This window comes from Malania oleifera, chromosome 13 (assembly GCF_029873635.1).
Source record: "Malania oleifera isolate guangnan ecotype guangnan chromosome 13, ASM2987363v1, whole genome shotgun sequence".
NCBI classification, from domain to species: domain Eukaryota; kingdom Viridiplantae; phylum Streptophyta; class Magnoliopsida; order Santalales; family Ximeniaceae; genus Malania; species Malania oleifera.
In genome coordinates this window covers 29,804,417-29,825,763 of record NC_080429.1, presented here as the reverse complement: position 1 = coordinate 29,825,763, position 21,347 = coordinate 29,804,417, and the positions used below count along the sequence as shown (strand labels likewise).

The 21,347-nt window shown below is 35.2% G+C and overlaps 1 protein-coding gene across 7 annotated transcripts in view; it reads left to right on the top strand.

Moving 5' to 3' along the window:
• Nucleotides 1-21,347, top strand: part of LOC131146004 (protein MICRORCHIDIA 6-like) — a 107,780-nt gene that overhangs the window by 9,275 nt on the left and 77,158 nt on the right. For 2 of the 7 annotated variants that reach the window (XM_058095242.1, XM_058095243.1), the window contains exon 3: nucleotides 21,234-21,311. The exons of 2 other annotated variants lie outside the window; for them this stretch is intronic. The gene's annotated coding sequence lies outside the window, so the exon portion shown is untranslated. Of the gene's footprint in view, nucleotides 1-7,062; nucleotides 7,125-7,672; nucleotides 7,722-21,233; nucleotides 21,312-21,347 lie in introns of those variants that run through there. 3 more of the 7 variants (XM_058095244.1, XM_058095239.1, XM_058095238.1) reach the window with 3 other exon arrangements.

Sequence of the window (21,347 nt, the reverse complement as noted above, 5' to 3'; positions counted from 1 at the left end):
TATTCCTAAATTAACGTAGTGAACTAATAATAAAATTAGAATTGCTGCAATGGTATCCCTGAAAATCAGGGATCAGGTATTTCCACACTCCCCCTCAAGATGTAGATGTTAATCAAGCCAAGCTTGGTACTCAAATCTTCAAAATTCTTCCTTGGTAGAGCTTTAGTGAGGATATCTACTATTTGTTGACTTGTTGGCATGTATAGCAGACTAACTGTCCCATTTTCTATCTTATCCTTTATGAAGTGGCGATCTATCTCCACATGTTTTGTCCTATCGTGATGCACTGGATTCTTTGCAATGTTAATAGCTGACTGATTGTCACAAAATACCTTCATTGGTTCAGAAGTAATGATTCCTAGTTCCCTCATTAGTCTTTCTAGCCATATTCCCTCACAAATTTCGAGTGCTATAGCTCTATACTCTTCTTCTGCACTGCTTCGAGAAACTATTGGTTGTTTCTTACTTCACCATGTTACTAGGTTTCCTCGCACATACGTACAATAACCAGATGTTGACCTTCGGCCAGTTATTGATCCAGCCCAGTCAGCATCAGCGAACAATTCAATATCTTTTCCTTGTGTTTTTCCTAAAGTACAAGCCTTTACCTGGTGTCATTTTAAGGTACCTCAGTATCCGATTGACAACTTCCATATGTTGTTTTGTTGGATCATTCATGAATTGATTGACTACACTAATCGAGAACCCAATATCAGGTCTGGCGTGCGAGAGATAAATCAGCTTCCCAACAAGTCTTTGATATCTGCCTTTGTCTACTGGAACACTGTCCTTATTAGCTCCAAGCTTAGTACTTGAGTCCATGGGTGTTTCATTCGGTTTGCACCCAAGCATTCCTGTCTCTTTAAGAAGATCTAGTACATACTTTTGGTGTGACACTGAAATTCCCTTTCCTGACCAGGCTACTTCCATTCCAAGTATTTTAGGCTCCCAAGCTCCTTGGTTTCGAATTCTTTAGCAAGTAAGGTTTTGAGCTTGATCAATTCGTCTTCATAATCACTTGTTAAGATGATGTCATCTACATAAACAATGAGAATCGCCAATTTTCCTTCGCTTGAGTGTTTTTTAAACAAAGTGTGATCTGCTTGACACTGAGAATACCCATACTTCTTCACTGTTTTGTTGAACCTGTCAAACCAAGCTCTCGGGGATTGCTTCAGTCCATAAAGGGATTTCTTAAGCTTACATACCTTATTCATAGTTGTCTGTGTTTCAAAGCCAGGAGGAATGTCCATGTAGACTTCTTCTGTAAGGTCTCCATTGAGAAAGACATTTTTAGCATCAAGTTGGTGAAGAGGCCAGTCAAGATTGACAACCAATGATAGTAGTACCCAAATAGTGTTTAATTTGGCTATTGGAGCAAACCTCTCTTGGTAGTTGATGCCATAGGATTGAGTGAACCCTATTGCAACGAGTTGCACTTTAAATCTGTCCATGCCATTAGCCTTGTATTCGACAATGAATATCCATTTACATCCTACTAGATGTTTCCCATTTGATAGGTCTGAAATCTCCCAAGTTCCTTTCTTTAGTGCTTGCATTTCTTCCCATACTGTAGTCTTCCATTTCGGAATTGAAATGGTTTCTTGAATGGAGTTAGGAACATGCACTTTGTTCAGATTTGCCACAAATGTTTGGAAGCTAGGTGACAACCATTTATAAGAGACAAAGTTGTAGATTGGATGATTGGTACATGATCTCCTACCTTCCTTAAAGCAATGGGACAATTAAGGTCATTAGCAGTAGACTCATTAGTGATGAATTCAGAGCTAGTGTTACCTGGTGAAGTTTCATGCGTTGTTGCATTTGGGTCTGATTCTTGACTTTGCCTGGGAAGTGCTTGTTGCCCTAAATCTTCTTGAATCTTCTCCTTTCGAGAATATACAATGAACTCACCATTGGTTGCAGGTTTCGGACATTGGACAGAAGTTGAAGGAGGTGGAAGATTTTCATATTCTGTTTCTGTTTCGTGACTATGGTTTGGAGTTGGAGTTGGAGTAGGAGTAGGAGTAGGAGTAGTTGAGATTGGAGGGATGGTGACTTGTGGACTGGTGTGGTTGTTGGTTTTGTGGCATCAATATCCCAAAGCTAGTATTCCTGTATGAGATTCTCCCCCTGAATATCATATTTAGGGTAGTAAGGTTGATGTTCAAAGAAAGAAACATCCATGGAAGTGTATAGTCTTTTTGTAACCAGGGAATAGCATTTGTACCCTTTTTGGTTTGGAGAGTAACCGAGGAATATACACTTGAGTGCTTTGTGGTCGAGTTTATTTTTGTGTTGTTGGTGGACATGGACAAACACAAAAATAAAGCATAAGTTGCTGTGAGTATGGCAAGGTGTTTGGAAGTTCAAGACACGAGAAGGCATTTGGTTTATGAGATAAGTTGCTGTGAGTATGGGTTCCCCTCAGAAGTGTTTTGGGACATCAGTAGAAAGCATAAGTGATCTAGCAACCTCTAGAATGTGGCGTCTATTTTTCCTTTCCGCTTCTCTGTTTTGTATAGGAGTATTGACACATCAACTTTGGTGTATAATGCCTTGACTTTGTAGGTAATCTCTGAGAATGTGTTTGAGGTATTCCGTTGCATTATCAGGCCTAAAGATTTGTATTTTGGTATGGAATCGGGTTTGAATCATAGTGTTGAAGTTTTTGAAGATTTGCCCAACCTTTATCTTTCATGAGAAAGACCCAAGTAATCCTAGTGTGATCATCTACAAATAAAATAAACCAGCGAGTCCCAATAATACTTTTGATACGTGAAGGTCCCCAGGCATCATTATGGATCATTGAGAATGGATGGGATTTTTTATATTGTTGAATTGAATAAGGGTTACAGGCATGTTTAGCGAATTGACAAACTTCACACTGAAAATCTTTTGGATTTTTATTGCTGAATAATGTGGGAACAAGTTTTTGTAGGTACACGAAATTGAAATTTGGATGACCTAGTATATATTGCCATAACATAATTGCACTATCATTATTGAAACGATAAACAAAAAAAGAAATTTTTGTAGAATGATTGTTTGTCTTGTTTGAATCTGCATCCTGAGTTTGTTGTTCTGGGAGATCACCAACCTTGAGGATATAGAGCCTTGAGCACATCTTAGCATTGCCAGTCGTCTTCCCTGAATTCTAGTCCCGAAATTCACACGAGTTAGTGAAGAATTTAGTAACACAGTTAAGCTTTTGAGTGAGTTTGCTAATAGAAAGTAAATTGCAATCTAAGTTTGCGACTAAGAGGATGGAGGTTAGGGTGAGGTTCTTTGATATAACCACAGAATTTGTTCTTGTTACTCTTGAGAGAGAACCATTTGCAATTTTGATAGAAAAATTTTCATGACAAGGATTATAAGTATTAAAAATCCTTGCATCTCCAGTCATGTGATTGGAGGCTTTTGAATCCATAATCCACGTCTCTTGTTGCACTGAGAGCGTTTAAAAAATTACCTTTGTGAGCCAAGGATCCTGTTCCAATGATTGAGGTATTGGAGGATTGTTGCTGGTTGATCAATTTTTGCAAAAGTTTTATTTGTTCTTCGCTGAATAGACTCTTTTCTGGCTGTTTGTGGTTCTCGTCACAGGAGGCCAGATGTCCACGACTTTCTCTTTTGTTGAATGGATGTGAGGGCTTCCAATCGTCGGGTTTTCCATGAATCTTCTAGTAGGTTTCCTTGGTGTGACCAGTCTTTCGGCAGTGATTGCAAGGTCATCCTTTTTTTCGGTCTGTTGCCTCCAGCTTGATGTTGAGGCCCTTGAATTGAGAGTGCAGATCCTTCAGGGCTGTGAGCCATAGTTGGTAGACCCATCATCACTATCTTTCGACTCTTTTCCATGCGAACTTCTAAAAACGCCTCTCAAATATTAGGTAGCGTTTTCAGCCCCATGATTCTTCCTTGAACTTCATTAAGGTCCTTATTGAGGCCCAACGGAAACTTATAGAGTCTTTTCTTTTCACTGATTTTCCGATATTTGATTCCATCTTCTGGGCAGTTCCAATCGTATTCTTCAAACATGTCTAATTGTTGCCAATTCCGTGTGAGAGTGTTGAAGTATTGAGTGACCATGAGATCTCCTTGGCGTAGATCGTGAAGTATACTTTCAACAGCGAACAATTCAGATGAGTTATCAAAGCTAGAATATGTTTCTTTGGCTGCGTCCCAGATATCCTTTGCGGTCACATACAATCGGAAATTTTCTCCTATTTCATTTGTCATTGAGTTGATAAGCTAGGACATCACCATGTTGTTTTTTGACTTCCATGTTTTGTACTTCGGATCTTCTTTGCTTGGTGGGGATGCTACTCCAGTGAGGCAGTCGTCTCTTCCCTTTCCGCAAATGAACATCATTACTGATTGTGACCATTGAAGATAATTCTATCCATTGAGTTTGTGCCTTATAATGGGCAGAAGATTGCCATGTTATCCTCCATTGCTGCTTGTGGTTGAGGTTTTAGGATGGGAGGTGACATCGGAGAAGGATTGACTTTGCCGAGCCATTCTTATCCCGTATTTTGTCATCTATCTACGGTTTAGAGGTGGCTTTGATACCATGTTGATTTTAGAGAAGAAAATATTTCGCTTGTTTCTTAATGATAAATGTACAACCTGTATATAATGGAAGGAAGAAAAGTTCCTTTCGCTATATTCGGTAACAAGATACTAATTACCACAAAATCAGGAAACTAGCCAAATATAGGAAAATACGATATAGGAAACAAACTAATGAAGATGTCAGGAATTTTCTAGAATCTCTTTATTCTTAAATTAACGTAGTCAACTAATAATAAAATCAGAATTGTTGCAACGGTATGCCTGAAAATTAGGGATCGCTTATTTCCACAATTTCCTTTGGCTGGTGGTTAGGGATAAGAGAGATCACCTTGTTAGCTGGGAGACTGTTTGTAGGTCGAGGTTGGAGGTTTTTTTTGTGGGGGGGGGGGGGGGGGGGGGTTAGGTGGTGGTAAGTTGGTATCTGAAAGCACTGCTCTTTTGGCTAAGTGGTTATGGCGATTTCTTTTAGAGGAGTCCTCTCTCTGACATATAGTCATTAAAAGTAAACTATTCAATGTTCTTCAGAATGTTGCTTTGTTATATTCTTTTCCACGACTTTATCAATTGAGTTCTGGTCATAATGAGGTTATTTCCTTCTATTTCATTTGCGAAGGTCATTCATTTTCTTGGGTGTTGGGACTTCCATTTTCGTTGACTCTAAATAATAGAGAGATAGAGGAGTTTTCTTCCTTGTTGATGTTATTGGGGACTCGTTATCCTTCTTTTTGGGTGGATAGGTGTTCTAGGGTTTTAGACTCTTCTTGAGCTTGAATGAACTAGAGTTGTTGTGATCCTTCGATGATTCTTCTCTTGTTTGATGAGTTTAGGGGACAGTGTGATATGCTCATTCTGTGATGAGGTTAATTTTGGTCAATAATATTTGTTAGTCTTCTATGCTCTTTCATACCTTGGAATAATTTAAGGGAAGTATGATGTGCCTTTAGGGAGCCAACAAAGAAGTTGGGCTTGGTTGAGTTGGTGGCTGTCTTCAAAAAGAGAAAAATGAACAACATTATCATTGTCTGTATGGATATGGTCATCAATATTTTTCTAAAAATGCGAACGACCCATGATTTTCTGCTCAAGTTTTATTGTTAATGTTGAATTATCAGTTATTTCTAGTCTATATTTACATTTTTCTAGGAAAAATCCTATAATTAAAGAAAATGTGATGATCAACATGTGAATTATTAAGAAAATATTTTGATGCCTAAGTTTGAATGGACTTACGAAAACTAAAGAAATAATGAGTCTAGTCATTTAGGATTGACTTGCTTTTTGCTGCAATCTCCTTTTACTTAAATAAAATTATTTTCTATGGCATTTGAAATTATTTTCCACCCATCTTGTTATGGCATTTCCTTGTGAGGTGGGTTTACCCTCCATGCGTTGTTCTACTTTGACCTTTGGTGGTTGGTGAGAATGTCCCACATTGTGATAGTTTCTATCTTTTCCTATTTAATTATGGCTCCTTTCATTTGGTGGGGACGCAATAAAGTGCGCTTTGCTTTTCTATTTTAAGAACTGTATTTTCTATTTTGCCCTTTCTATTTTCAAGGTTAAATTTCATTCCTGAAATAAAACGAAATAAAAATAATAATACCTGTTATGATAATTGTTTGCCTTATATATCATTGCTTTGATTTTCTAAATTATTAAATTCTGACACATTATTTACACCATTCCATCTTATCCAAATTTGCTAAGTAAACGCTTGCAACGAATGGTTATAATTTAAGAATATTCTCAACCTTTTATTGGTAGTTGTTACTTGCAAATAATATGATGATTTTTTTATAATTATTTGTCTTAAAGTAATTACTTTATTAATAAACTATTCAATTTATATCATTCCCTTATTCAATTTCACAAATTAGATGGGATGGAAACTTTACCTTTTATGTTGAGATGTAAGAATATCCTCAACTCCATTAAACATCTTCGTTGGCAGAAAAAGCCTTGATAGCTGTCGGAAAGTAGAAATGCTGCGCCGGCTACTTCTGTCTTCCCCCATTTGTTCACTCAGTTTCTGTCACTGGAGATCTGCGAATTTGTTGCCATCCCAACGGCTCAAGTGATATTCCCAGATCTCTTCCCCCTCACCTTCTTTGCCATCGGTTCCATCTCCAGCGACTGTCAAACCACACCCACCTGTGATTGGCAGTTTCCTGCCCCAATCTTTAGACCCTGAATCCCCTCTCAATTCTTTATGGGATAAAAAAGCTGGGTTACTGTTGAAAATGACACCATTTAATGAGGTTGAGTAGACTTCAAATCCCAGCCGTTGGTACTGCAGCCACATGTCTTCAGATGCAAGGAGAGGAAAAATTTTGGATTCTTTCCCTACTTTATTTCCTTTTTCTGTCTTTGAACAATGAAGACACAGCCTAGGGTTGGGGAGGGGAATCCATCTCACTTGCTCCCAAGCCTCTTCCTCCTAGCTAGAAGTTGGGGAATGAGGCAGAACTGGATCTAAGGACTGCATGCATTTTTTTTGAAACCCAAAAGAATAGGGTGATTAACTTTGGAACCTTATTCTGAGGTAACTGGTTTTCTATTTTCTTGAACTTCTGATGAACTTTATTTCGCGCCCCCCCCCCCTGCTTCTCTATTCACAGTTCATTCAATCGGATGATTTTGTTTCTCATATTTTATTTTTTTGTCTGTATGTTTTGATCTTTGAAGTTTAGAGGTAGTTCTTCTAAGCTGATTCTGATTGCATGATTTGTTTTATTATTTATTTATTTTTCAAGTGATGTTGATGTAATCTGTCACTGATGCTGCTGTTTTAATATGTCACGAGTTTGGAATATCATGATAGTTAAATTTTTGTTTCTAGCAAACTATTGATTTGGTGTTTGACTATTCTCTGTGGGTATTAAACATACATATTGGTTCAGAACTTCCATTGGCTGATTTTCAGTTGAAGGTAGAACATATATATATATATATATATATATATATATATATATATATATATTTCATTTACTAGTTTTAACTTGTAGTTGGAAGTGGGAATGAATTGGTAGTGGCTTAGTTATGAAATTGGAGTTATTGTTGCTGTTGTTTATATATACATATACTAGTTGTAGCCTTGTAGGTACACACTACGTGTGAGTATGTGCGCTCCACAGCCCTCAATTGAGGTAATTTACTAATTCATTTATTATTGGAATTTTATTTTAATTTAAACCTTGTAGAAAAAGAAGGGCGTTTTAGAAATTATTGAGATTTTGATTAATTGAATGACTTAATTTGAAGATAGGTCTCTCCCTCTATTTGTAATAAAAATCAAATGGATTCTAATGACCATAATATCTTTACAAATTCTCACTAGTTAACATACTAACACAATAATAATACTAAAAGACTAAAATGACCTTTGACACTCCTCCTCAAGCTGGAGCATAAAGATCATATGCTCCTAGCTTGTAGAAATACATTCAACACGAGCCCCCCCTCCCCCCAAAAGCCTTGGTAAACAAATCAGCAAGCTGCATATTGAACTTCACATAAGTAGTAGCAATGAGCTTTTGCACAATGTTCTTTCGAACAAAATGACAATCAACTTCAATGTGTTCGTTCACTCATGAAAGACCGGGTTGGAGGCAATATGGGGAGCAGCTTGGTTATCATGCATAAACTCCACTGGCTGAGAATGTGGGAAACCCAATTCTTCCAACATTTTCTTCAACCAAACAAGTTCACAAGTAGTGTGAGCCATACATCTATACTTTGATTCAATGCTTGACCTGACCACTATAGTTTGTTTCTTAATCTTTCAAGAGACCAAATTACCACCAACCAAGATAAAATACCAGTTGTGGATCTTTGGTAGGAAGGCGACTCATAAACATATTAGTCAATAATAGTTGAAAAGCAAGGTGTAGTCCCAAAAGACCGGGGGGGGGGGGGGGGGGGTTTGAATTGGGTTTTAAAATTTCTTTTAATTCTCTTCAAGAATCCTTAACCTCTTTTAAGTCTTTTTAATGACTTATTGTTTTCTTGTTGTTTTATCAAATACACAATAAATATTTAAAAACAAAATTTAATCCACAACTACAACACAAATGACTAAAACAAGGTTCAATCAAACAACCAATTGATTTGCCAAGTACTGCAGCACTATTAGATTGATGAAAGCTTGCAAGATTCAGCACTCTTTGAAATATAAACACATTCTAATCAATATCAAACTTTAAACCATTCAACCACAATTTAATCAATATATTTGTTTCAATTTTCAGCTTTTGTTGTTAGCCTTGGGTATATAAATTTGAATCAAGCCCTGTATATATGAAATGGTTTCTTCAATACAATCCAAAACTCAAATCCCAAACAACTCAGAATTTAAATAACCTCTTGGTTAATTTTTCTTTGGGTGTTAACCAAGTAACGTACTCCCGTATGGTTTCCGCAAAGAATGATTTAACCAACGTATTCCTTTCGGTTTCTGCAATCCCAAATCAAAATTGAATCTTGAGTTTATTTAACTTCTAAATTACGTAGTTTGTATGATTACCAATTAAACCATCCACGCAATATAAATATGCTGAAAATAAAGAGTAAGGGAAAGAGAGTGAGACCGGAATTTTTACGAGGTTCGGCTTATACGTAGCCTACATCCTCGCCTTTGGAAAATCACCAAAGGATTACTAAATTCAGTTCCCTTGCTGGTCGGAACAATACCGTTTACACACTCCTTCAGTAGGCTAGAGCCCGCCTTTCCAAACAATGTACCCTCGTTCGGTCAGTCCTTTAATTAGGCTAGAGCCCGCCTCTCTAAGCAATATCCCCTTGCTTAGCCAACGATCCAAACAACCCTTGGAATTGTCAATCTATAAGATACAAATCAAATTTTTGTGTACAAAGAATTTGCTCACACAAAGAGCTGATTAGTACAAAAATTCAGAACTATATACTTCAAAGTAAATAACAATATGGAATTTAACTTGAATCTCAATGAAGTATATCACCGATTAATTCTTTCAATGATTGAAAGATTTAGAATTTGTAGCATAAGATTGGTGAGTAGAATTAGCAAGAACTTAGTAAGCTTCGTGCAAGTTGAGAGCAAGAGAGAGCCTTGAGAATTTGAGAGCAATTGAGAGAGATGCTGAATTTAATTCTTGGTTCTTAGTTTATTAATTCAATGATCTTTGAGACTTATTTATAGATGTAGACAAGTATTTAACTTGTTCCCCAAGTGACTTGGAGTATTCCCTAAGTTTTCACAAAGTTTGAGCCCCAAGCAAACTCATTTAAAAAATTTGACCGTTATGAAAATTTCAAAACAGCCGCGTGACAGTTGACTGTCCATTTTTGGCAGTCGGCTGTCTAGTTAAATTAAAGGGACAGCAAGGTGGCAGTCGCCTGTCTAAACACCGACAGGCGTCTCAAAATGCACAGACAGTCGTTTGTCAAGTACTTGACGTTCGTCTGTCATGCTGTCAGCTTCGAGCACCCTTTAGTCTTTTTGTCATAACTTTTTCTGTGTAACTCCAAATTTGATGTTCTTGGTGTCAAATGAAAACTAAGAGAAAATCCTAAAACTTTCATGTTGAACACATTTTAAAATAAAGATTTTTTGATGGAGAAAAATGTATATCAATGCGGATGTAGAAAAATTGACAGCAATTGAGAAATCCTCATTTTGGTATTTTTCATTCCAAAAATGATTCTAACCTTTTTGAAATAATTTTTGATCTTATAAAAATATTTTCCAAGTATGTTAAAAGGTATCTAGGTCCAATAAATTAACCTAAGAGTTTCATTCATTCATATTGAAATTCTTTGAAGTACTTACATGAAATTTCCTAAACTCTTTCGAATTTTCAATTCTTGAATTCCTTGAGGCTTTTATACTTGTTTCATCTTTCTTTGAGCTTTCATCAAGTTCTCTTTAATCCTCATGCTCTCGTGATCTTCAAGTTTTATCTTTAAATCCATTTTTGAATCCATGCTTTAAGCTTCATATGATCATCCTTATTTGAAGTACAAGTTTTCATGAATTCTTTTACTTTGCATTCATCATTGAGTCATGAAAATACATCACCTAAACAAAGCATGTTAAGTTCTACTTGTTTGTTAGCATCAAAATAGGATATTAAGCCTTGTAAGGCCAATAATAGTGTTTTAATGCAAGTATGCAACTCTGCTAGAACATAATAATATAATATTTACCTTACCAACTGTGTGCAAGTCTTGATGCAATTGAGAACTCCACTAATTATCAATTATTTTCCAATAATCTTTGTAGAACTAACAGTCTTTTTGAAAAGACAGCTTCGCCCTATCAATTGCATCATATATGTAATCCATGGTTAGTTTTTCATCACCATAAACTAATTTAAGAACTTCCATCAAGGGTTCCTGCACTTTAATTATATTAAAGGCCTTTTGCAAAAATTATTTTCCTAAGATAATCTTATTTGCATCATATGTTGTGTCTGAATTTGCCATCCCAAACCTTGACTTTTTTTCCAAGCATCAAATGTGAACATTTCCCTCGATGCTTGTTTATGCCTAACAATGGTCCAAGGCAATAAAGTTGGTGGCAAATCGAGTGATGGTAGGATGAAACAATTCTCTATTATTTGTGAATTTCTTCTTGAAATTCGTTGTCCATGTGTGGTTGTAAATAAATGAGGTTATTGCTTTTGCATCTTCTAAGACCTTCTTCGCATTACTTTTCTTAATAATGTCTTCAAGAATAAGGTCTATGCAATGAGTTGGACATACTGTCTGGGCCTCTTTTGTAGTAATAATTTCCCTTTAGCCTGCATTGTAGCTTCATTATTAGTCACTCCTTGGACAACATTTTCCTTTCCAATTTCTTCAACCACCTCGTCCAATGTAATTACAGATTTAATAATTACTACTACTTAATTAAAAATATATAAATCATCAAGTGACTGAAATCTATATATTTATAAAATTATTTACATAGACAATCAAAATTAGAAGATTACCTGAAATAATATTCAATTGTTTGGCTTGACAAATCAGAGGCATCAACTGACTTGTGGAAGATTGTACCTCTATTGCAATAGACTGAAAAGTTTATTATGTGTTTTCTTGTGGGCCTTGATCAACCATCACACATAATGGTTACGCTTTTCTCCTTCCAAATGCCAATGAAAGAAGATATATAATTTTTCATTTCTTGATACTCTAGTTCCAAATAAATTTCAGAGACCTCATAGGGTGATGGGTCCTTCACCCCCTTTTCAACCTCTGCAGCAACATCAAGTATCGACTGCATAAATGGAGAGTCAACTACATTTGTTGGAATTCGATTATAAATTAGGAATTTTCCCCTTGCTTTTCCTATTTTACTCCTTAAACCCTTAAGAAGTTTGGTATTTATTTTTGGTTGCTTGGCACTCCTACTTCTTTATAGAGTAGGATTCATTGCCCTTAATCTAGCTTTAGGGCCATCAGGGTTAATTCATTGCCGTCCACTACCTCCAACTTATTGAACACACTTTGTGACCGAGCTCTACCAAAGCCACTGACATTGTCACTACTAGAGCCATTGCCTTGTTCTTAACTTCCACCAGTTCTTGCCCTAAATCTTTGCCTCTCTTCTCATTCTTGTTGTGCTCATATGCTTTCTTGTCGAGCAAATCTCAATTCTTTCCTTATTTGAATTATCTTCATCGTTCAAAATTTTAAAATCTCCTCTAATTTGAGCTTCTAGTTCTTCTTGCCTTTTTTGTTTATCTTTCTTCTTCTTAGCATATTGTTGTAGATGTTTCATCATTTCTTCTCTAACTTGCATGGTTATATTTGAACACGAAGACTTCTAACCTTTTTTATGTGCCAAGTGTTGTTTCAATCGTGTAATTCCTCCTTTAGTAGTCTTTCCACATAATTTACAAAGACAACATGTCTACTACCTTCTATTGGAGTAGCAAAATGCCAACCAATGTCTTCACTAGGTAGCTCTTCACTCCATTTTTTATCACGCGACATCTTGATGCTTGATTAGATGATTTTTACACAAGTAAAAACAAAAAGTTATGGTCTTTATACAAGAAGTTAAGAATAAAATGGTACATAATTGGCTAATTACATAACAATATAACATAAATGATGGATTAAATTTAAGACTTTAATTTGCTAACTATTAAGTATTAAGTTATTAACTAATAGCTTAATATTTATTAACTACCAAAATATGAAATAGGAATTGATAAAGTTAGTACTTAATGCTAATAAATTATTATCTATTGATTCTATTATGATATTTTCTGAAATTATCTATATTTTAGTTGATTTATACATATATTATACAATTATTTATATAACAATTTACAAGTTAACAATATAAGTATAGAATTGTAGATCTTACAATTTAATTATTTAAAAGGTATTGTACTTGAATCCTTGACTACTTGTGTAGAAATTAGAATATATTATAAATTGTAGATCCAATGTTAAATTATTAATTGTCGAGGTATTTAAAAAATAAATATGTAGATTTATAATTTGCAGTTATTTTTAAATTAATTAATAATTTTTTACATATATAATTAATTACTTACATTGGTAGTTGTTACACACAAAAAATAAAATATGAAAATCAGAAAATGTAATTAGTAATTTAGTAATTACTGACTAAGTGCAGCTTTACAATCTAAATCTAATATTAAATAATAAATATGTACATCTATAGATTTTATACTTTATTCCAATAATATATTCATTAATAAATTTTACTTATATAATTAATTATTTATAATTTTACATACATAAAATAAAAGTAATTATGTATAAACGTAAAAGTATAAAATAAACTATTTAGTAGGCTACTAGGTCTGGCAGTGTAGCACTGTAGTTGTGCTGGAGTAGCCTCTGCTGCTTCAAATTAAAAAAAAAAAAAAAAAATTGAAAAAAAGAAGAAGGAAGATGGAGTTTGGACGAAGGCATACCCGACAGTGGCCGAACTTTCCGAATGGTGTGAGTTTCAGATGCAAGCCTCCAAATTGTCAAATTTCTTCTTTATTTCAGAATTTCCTTGTAGAATCTATCCTAGAATTCCCCAAATAACTGCAATTCTGCCGAGAAATTGTGAAGATCTCCATAGATCAAAGAGCAAACTCAGCCGACCTGCAGGGCACATCTTCAAACAACAAATCGAAGCTTATTTTGGGTGTTTCGAAGTTTCAGATCAGTAGATCTAAAGTGGACGAAGGGTAGGAGAGGGGAAAAAGCAACAACATTCGAAGAGATCCAGAAAACATTCGAAGAGATCCAGAAAAAATGAAGTAGATTCGAGGAGATAAGGTGTTGGCAACTGTAACGTTCCGTAATGGCTGTTACGGATTGTAACGTAAGTGTAATGCCTGTTACAGGCCATTACGGTTCTGTAACGGCCGTTAAGGCCATGAATTTCATGCTCTCTGCATTAGCGGCTTGTAACGGTATTGAAGCCCTCATTTTCTGTTATGTAACGGCTGTTACGTTACGTAACGACCGTTATTTGATACCATAGTGGTGGCTGCATTGGTTGCCCCAAAGGTGTGGAGTTAGTGGTGGTTGCATTAGCAACATGTGAAGGTCTACCATGGAGATCCCGACATTGCTCAATAGTATGATTACCTCGTGCACAATGAGTGCACTTGCGAGGAGTGCCTCTACCTCGTCCATCTCTATCACCGTGACTGCTTGAACCACCTCAATAACTAGAATCACCGTGTGTAGCAAAGACTGTCCTCTCAGAGCCAGATGCAAGAGTCGTAGAATGTGTGCTAGAGGAAGCACGAGGGATGCGACATCGGCAAATGATGAAAATTCTGCACTATTAAGTATCCAAGACCGAACTGCCTCAAAATCAGGTCTCAAGCTAGCTAAAACCTGAAGAATTGTCATTTGGTCTCTCTGCTTCTGCATCGCACGAACGTCAGCAGTTATAGGTTGCGTGATGTTTAGCTTCTCATGAATACATTTCATCTCTCCAAAATAATCGGCAATACTATTGTCTCCTTGTTGTAACTAAAGGTACTTATGGGATAATCATTCATATGTGTAATGTTATTAGAGCATAGAAGCTTGGCATGATCCCAAACCTCCTTGCACATATCTAGAAGCATGTACATCCGTGCAATCAAGGGCTTCATTGAATTCCACAAGAGGGAAACAATCAAAGCATCTTCTTGAATCTACACTTCTTTTCTCTCCTCATTAGAAGGATTAGATTGGAGCAAGTGGTCAGATTTTCCTCGTCTTGCTAAATAAACCCTAACATCTTTAGACCATTGAGCATAATTCTTTCCATCCAGCTTTTGAGTTGTTATCTGTGGCAGCGATGAAGGAAACATGTGTTTGGGATTGATAGACTCCATCCTCACACTCACAAACAAGCAGCTACACCAATATCAAACAAGGAGAATAATCAAAACTGATTAGGACAACCACAAATGATGTGAAGCACTGAAACAACCACAGACGAGGTGAACCACTTACCAACTAATATACACTGCCACAACCTCAAAACTCAACTTACGAACACTGCCACTCCTCCAAGAACTCAAAAAAGTGCCTTTATGAACACCAAATGACAATTAACGGATTACCATGACAACATGGTCGAAAAAGGTTGGAACTTTGAACAAAAAACATGCCCAACAGATTGATAATATGGTCTAGGGAAGGAATCAGATCATGGTGGAGGAAAAGATCGGAATAGGTGGCTGGAATTTCTCTTACATGCTGGTGCATGGGGTCAGGACTGTCGGCAGTCTGCCAGCATGTGGGGGCGCATGAGACACTTTCCGGTGATGGGGTTTTGAGGGTTAGGTTTCAAAGGGTTCTATTTTAGGCTATATGTTGACTTTGATACCATGTTGAGATTTTGATTAAATGAATGACCTAACTTGAGCATAGGTCTCTCCCTCTATTTATAATACAAATCAAATACATTCTAATGACAACAATACTTTTACTAACTCTCACTAATTAACATACTAACACACTTAATAATACTAAAAGACTAAAATAACCCTTAACAGAAACATTTAAGGAGAAAATACAGATTGAAAACTGCTCTCCTCTTCCTTTAATTAATAGTATACCTTAATAATTTCTTATAATCTTGGGGGGGTGGGGAGGTGAATTTGAAATAAAGCAATAATTTAAATGTTATTTTACTTTTAAGGCTTGATATACATTGTTGGCTAATAACATGAATGCTTAGGCTGTTTCCTTTTTTCTTTTTTTGAATATAATACATTGTTGGCTTATATATTGGTGTCCCCAGGCCACAAGGCTCCCTGTTTTTTGAGGATAAGGTGATGGTTGTCATGGTAAACACAGCCTTACTCCTACTTTTATGTAGAGAGGTTATTTCCTCGGACTCGAACCCATGACCAATTGGTCAAATAGGAGCAAATTTATAACCTGTTTTGATGTGGTACTAGAACCATGGTTTGAAAGGATTCTAGGTTCTACTTTTGTTGCTTGCATTTATGGTTTGGTTGTTTGAAATTATCTTTTTTTCCCATGGTAGGTTTTATTCGTTACTTGTTCACCTTTCCACGTGCAATTGGACTGCTTGTGCAGTGGAGTGTTAAGATTCAATCTGCATTGTTGGCCAACCATCGAAAAACTAAAGTTTCTAGATGAAGGGTTGACTTGTCATTCATCTAATAATTAACAAACATGGGAGACAAAATTATTAAGAACAATATTATTCAATTTTTCATCCACAAAAGCAAGGCTTATTACATGCATATAAGCATATGACTTTGGGCATTTTGTCTCAAGTTTTTGTAAAAAGCATAATATGTCTAAACTAACTCCTAAATTTGTTGCAAATGGTGTAGTCCCAGGAGGGGGGGGGGGGTGTTCAATTGGGCGTTTAAAACTTTAATCAAATATTTAAACAAAAATCAACTCAGTTTAAAGCTTGTGTTCTAAATATGTAAAAGAAATCTCAATATATAATTGTAAAAGTGCGAAAATTAAAGAGTATAAGGAAAGAGAGAACAACACTGGGATTTTACAAGGTTCGGCTATACCCAATTACATCCTTGCCTCAAGAAAACCATTTGAGGATTTCACTATCCACTCCTTAAATAGGCGGAGCCACCTCTTTCCTTCACTCGGTGGAGACGCCTTTACAATTCCTCCTTCACACAGGCGGAGATGCCTTTACAATCCCTCCTTACCTAGCGAAAATGCCTTTACAATCCCTCCTACTAGGCGGAGATGCCTCTTCAAGCAATATACCCGTGCTTGGCATGATTCACACCCAATCTAATACACTCCCAAATGAATATGAATGAAGCTCAAAGGAGAATCTAGAAGGTGTGCACTTGAAAGATAGCCAAGAAATTTGCAAAGTACTTGAAAAGTTTTTTCAAATAAGGCTAAAAAACTTTGGATGCATGTAATAGATGTATACCCCTTTCCTTCTCTTGCTAAAACAAGTTAAAAGCCTTGTATTTATAGGTAAGATGGTCTACTAGCTGTTTTATGACCGTTGGACTTTGAAAATAATTGATTATTTTGAAAAATAGCTGTTTTATAGCCGTTACGACGCCTTTCCCGAGAGATTTGATCGCCCGGATTTCTGGGCAATTTCACCCGTGAACACCCTTCAGTACTTGGGGCATAACTTTTTCTAGAGAACTCCGAATGGGGCAATCTTGGTATCAAAAGAAAGCTAAGAAAATTTCCCACAACTTTCGTGTTGAACATTTTTGAAGATGGGAAATTTTTGATAGAGAAAATTGCACATCAATGCAGCAGCAGAAAAATGAAAGGGATTTGAAAAATCTTGTTTTGGGGTTTTTCATTCCAAAAATGATTTTGATACTTTGAAATAATTTTTGCACATTTATAAAATGATTTTCAATGAAATATAAAGTTCCTAGGGTCCAACTAAGGTCACCTATTAGCTTCTTCACATAATCAATGATAGTGTACTTACATAGGTCCTATTTGTAAAATACATGAAATAAATTCTTTAAATTATTTAAGCTTGGACTTCATGAGCTCCATAAATATCTTCATAGTCTTCAAGCTTGGTCTTAACATGCTCCATGTTCATAGCCAAATAACGTCGTCTTGTGTGCTTCATGGCTTTCCAATTTGCATCTTTTATTGTGCTTAGTACCTTAATACCTGTGTACACACTTAGTAGCACAATTAGATGCCTTGGTTTGTCATTATCAAAACGGGATGAAACCAAGAAAAGCCAACAAAATTAACTTGTACTTACTTTTTGAATTTGAAGATGTGGAGATTCGTGTATTTGTTAATGCTTTAACTTTGTTTATGACTTTCAAATGGAAATAAAAAATTCATGTGGTTGAGGAATCTTTTTCCTTAAAAGTTACTTTTTTCTTAAAAGTTACTTTTTTTTTTTTACCTAATGTTTTAAGTTGGTCTAAAAGTGGGATTCCTCAATTGTTTCATTCTATTATTTTTAATTTGTCTAAGAGTGGGATTGCCTGTGTTAGTGTTAGCTCTAATGTTCTTACACTTTATTCTTTAGTGATAGGTTGTGGTATCTTGATTCTTTTTAATTGTATGGGTTTTGGTTACACCTTTTTTTTTTTGAGATAAAGTAGTAGTATAGAAGGTTCCCAAGAGGTCGGACGGTGGTGTTATATTCATGGAAGGTGTTTGGTTTGATTTGATTGAAAGGTTTGTCTTTCTTGCATCCCTTTGTACCATTATTCTGTCTAGGGTTCCTGTGTAAAATGCTTGTGAGTTAGAAGTTGATGGAATATTTTTTTGACATTGGGTGGAGCTCTTGTATCTATTTATTTTTGAGTTGTAGTGTTAGAGGAGGTTTCTTTGAGGTTGGATATGTGGAGGGGGCTGCTCTCTTCATGTTAAAGAGTTGGATTGCTTTGGTTGAGGCTTTTCTTTCATCCACCCTTTAATTATTTGTCTCTATTCATGATTCTTGTGCAAGCCCCCTGTAAGTTAAGGGGCTGTTTGGTATATCTGTAAAAAATTAGAGAAAGGAAAATCAAAAACCAGAAACAAAAACTAAAAACTAGAAACTGGTAACCTCTTTGATTAACATTTATAAAATTACTACAAATTAAAAACTTAATTAAAAAAATGCTCATTTTCATTTTAAATCAAATAATATTAAAAAATATGATTAACATTATAAAATTACAAATTATGTACATTAAAAAAATTACTATAATAAAAATAAAATTTATTATAATTATTTTATTTAATTGTTCTATTTTAAAAATTCACTTTACAATAAAAATTTTATTGGACATGACAATTGAAAAATAGTAAAAGTACTTTGTAATTGGCTTTATTATTAATTTTTGAAATATATATATATATTTATTTTAATTAAATTTAAATTTGTATGATCATTTAATTTTGATTTTAATTTAAAAATATATAAAATTAATAATTTAATGAAAAAAAAACTATTTTTGGATATTAAAAGTTCTGGCAACAAGTTGCCAAAACAATTGAAAATCATAAAATTCGGTTTTTAGTTTTTTGACAAACAACTGAAAAACCGGCAGTAGAAATAGAAAACTGACAACATGAACAAATGTGTTTTTATTTATTTATTTATTATTTATTATTTTTGCATTGTGGAGAAATAGAAAACAACAATGATACGAAACAGACCCTAAAGATGTTAATTGGAGTCGAGGGCTTTTTTTTTTTTTTTTCCCAATTTTGACTAATTATGTTGTATTTCAAGGAGAGGGGGGGGGGGGGGGTGGGGTTAAGCTAGACAAGACATCTGCAAAGGCTCTTAGAGGATATGGTTTAAAGCTACTTAGTCCCTTAGGCCAGGAGGTAAAGGCCGGGGTGAGTCCTAGGACTTGGGAAGAAAAGGAGAAGGTCCAAAAGGAACTCAATAAGTTAGCACCTTCTATTAATAATGGATGGGTTAGAGGAAAAGGTAAGGGGTAAGAGAGTTAAACTCTGGAGCTCATTAGTTGGAATGTTAGGGACTTGGGGGATGTTAGGAAGAGGGGTTGTTCGACAACTGTTGATTAGCATTTTCTTCATCTAGTTTTTCTTCGGGAAACTAAATTAGAGAATGTTGATTTTTGGGGGGTGGGGGAGGGTGTAAAAGTATTTGGGATGGCAGGTGTAAGAATTTGGAATTTATTTCTTCTGAGGGGTCATTTTGTGGGAATTCTTGTTGTTTGAGATACTCAGTCCATTACTGAAGTTGGTAGTCTTGTTGGGTTCTTCCCCTTTGGTTTTAATAGAGATATTAAAGGTTGAGGTCATTGGTGGGTTATATCTATTTATGGTCATCTTTTTTTGGTACGAGTTGTATGTGGTTTATGGTTTTTACTCCCCTAGATAAATTGTTGGTGGTGGCTTTTATGTTGTTAGTTTTCTTGGGAAGAAAAAAAGGGGTTGTGGGGGTTGATGTTTTCTCCCTTGGATAATCTCTTTTTTCTTGGTCTGTGGGTGGGGAGAGGGCTGTTGATAGATGGTTAGTGAGGTTTTTATTTTGTAGTGATTGGGAGTTTTAGGCAACCACTTTACCTAAAAGCTTAAGCTATTAGGTTGTTGGCCAACAATGTATATCTAGCTTTAACACTCCCTCACATGTGCAGCCCGACAACATGTGGAGAGATACACACACGATAGATAACACCCATTATAGGGAATATAATAATTTTTAAACACCATATAATAAATGCGGGCAATGAGACTAAAATCCAGGGTCTCCTGGTAACTAGCTCTGAAACCATGTTAGGCATCCACTCTACCTAAAAGCTTAAGTTATTAGGTTGTGGGTCAACAATTTATATCAAACTTTAATAAGGAGCTTGAGTTTGCTAATCTTTTGGAAATTTTGTCTTGAATAGACTCTTCCAAGGTGAAGTGGGAATTAGTCCGCCAATTTTGAGACCCATATATTATTAGTTACGAAAAAAATATTTATATTATTTTAAAATTATTTTATACTAATTAGTAATTATGCACTTGAAGTCATAATTACTTTATGATGAATAAAACTCCTTGAGATTTTTTTAAAACAATAAACTTATTAAGAATAATAGTTATATAAAATGTAATATTAATTCTACACTTTATATATGTAAGCAATTTATTAAATTTACTAATAATTTTAGATATAATTAAGATGTCAAAAATAATTGTATGGAATTAGTAAGTACAAGTCTTTAGCACTAATTAAAGGTATAGGGACTAAAGTAGATTTTATTTAATAATATAGGGATTAACTTATGATTTCACTCGAATTTTATGCTTACTACTTCTATTTCGAAAATCCACAATTGGCCCATTTCAATACAAAAGCAAATCATGATCAAGTGTTGGTGAGATTGTCTATAATGATAGAAAAATGAAAGATTTTATCAAGTTTCTTATTCATCTACTTGATATTTTAAAATGGGGTGGTCTGATAGTTAGAATAGATTGGTTGTTCTTATCCAGTTACTTGATATAAACGACTCGCTATTCATTCGGTTTCTAGGGCCCAAATTCCCTATCATAAATTGGCCCTTATTTTATAGAAAAAAAAAAAGGATATTGAAGAGGGAAGAAGTATAAAAATGAAGGAGGATAAGGCATGCTAAAATGCAATACTTAGTGCACAATGTTGTCATGCCATATTTGGGAGCCTGGGAGGGCATGATGTATGCATCCTTACACGTGCTTTTGGACAGATTGTTTCCACGACTTGAATTTGGGACCTAAAAGGCTTGCCTCATAAATCGTCCTAATACAATGTAGATGTAACAAAGGTAAAAGCTTTCCAAGATCTCTATTGAATGAGTTGC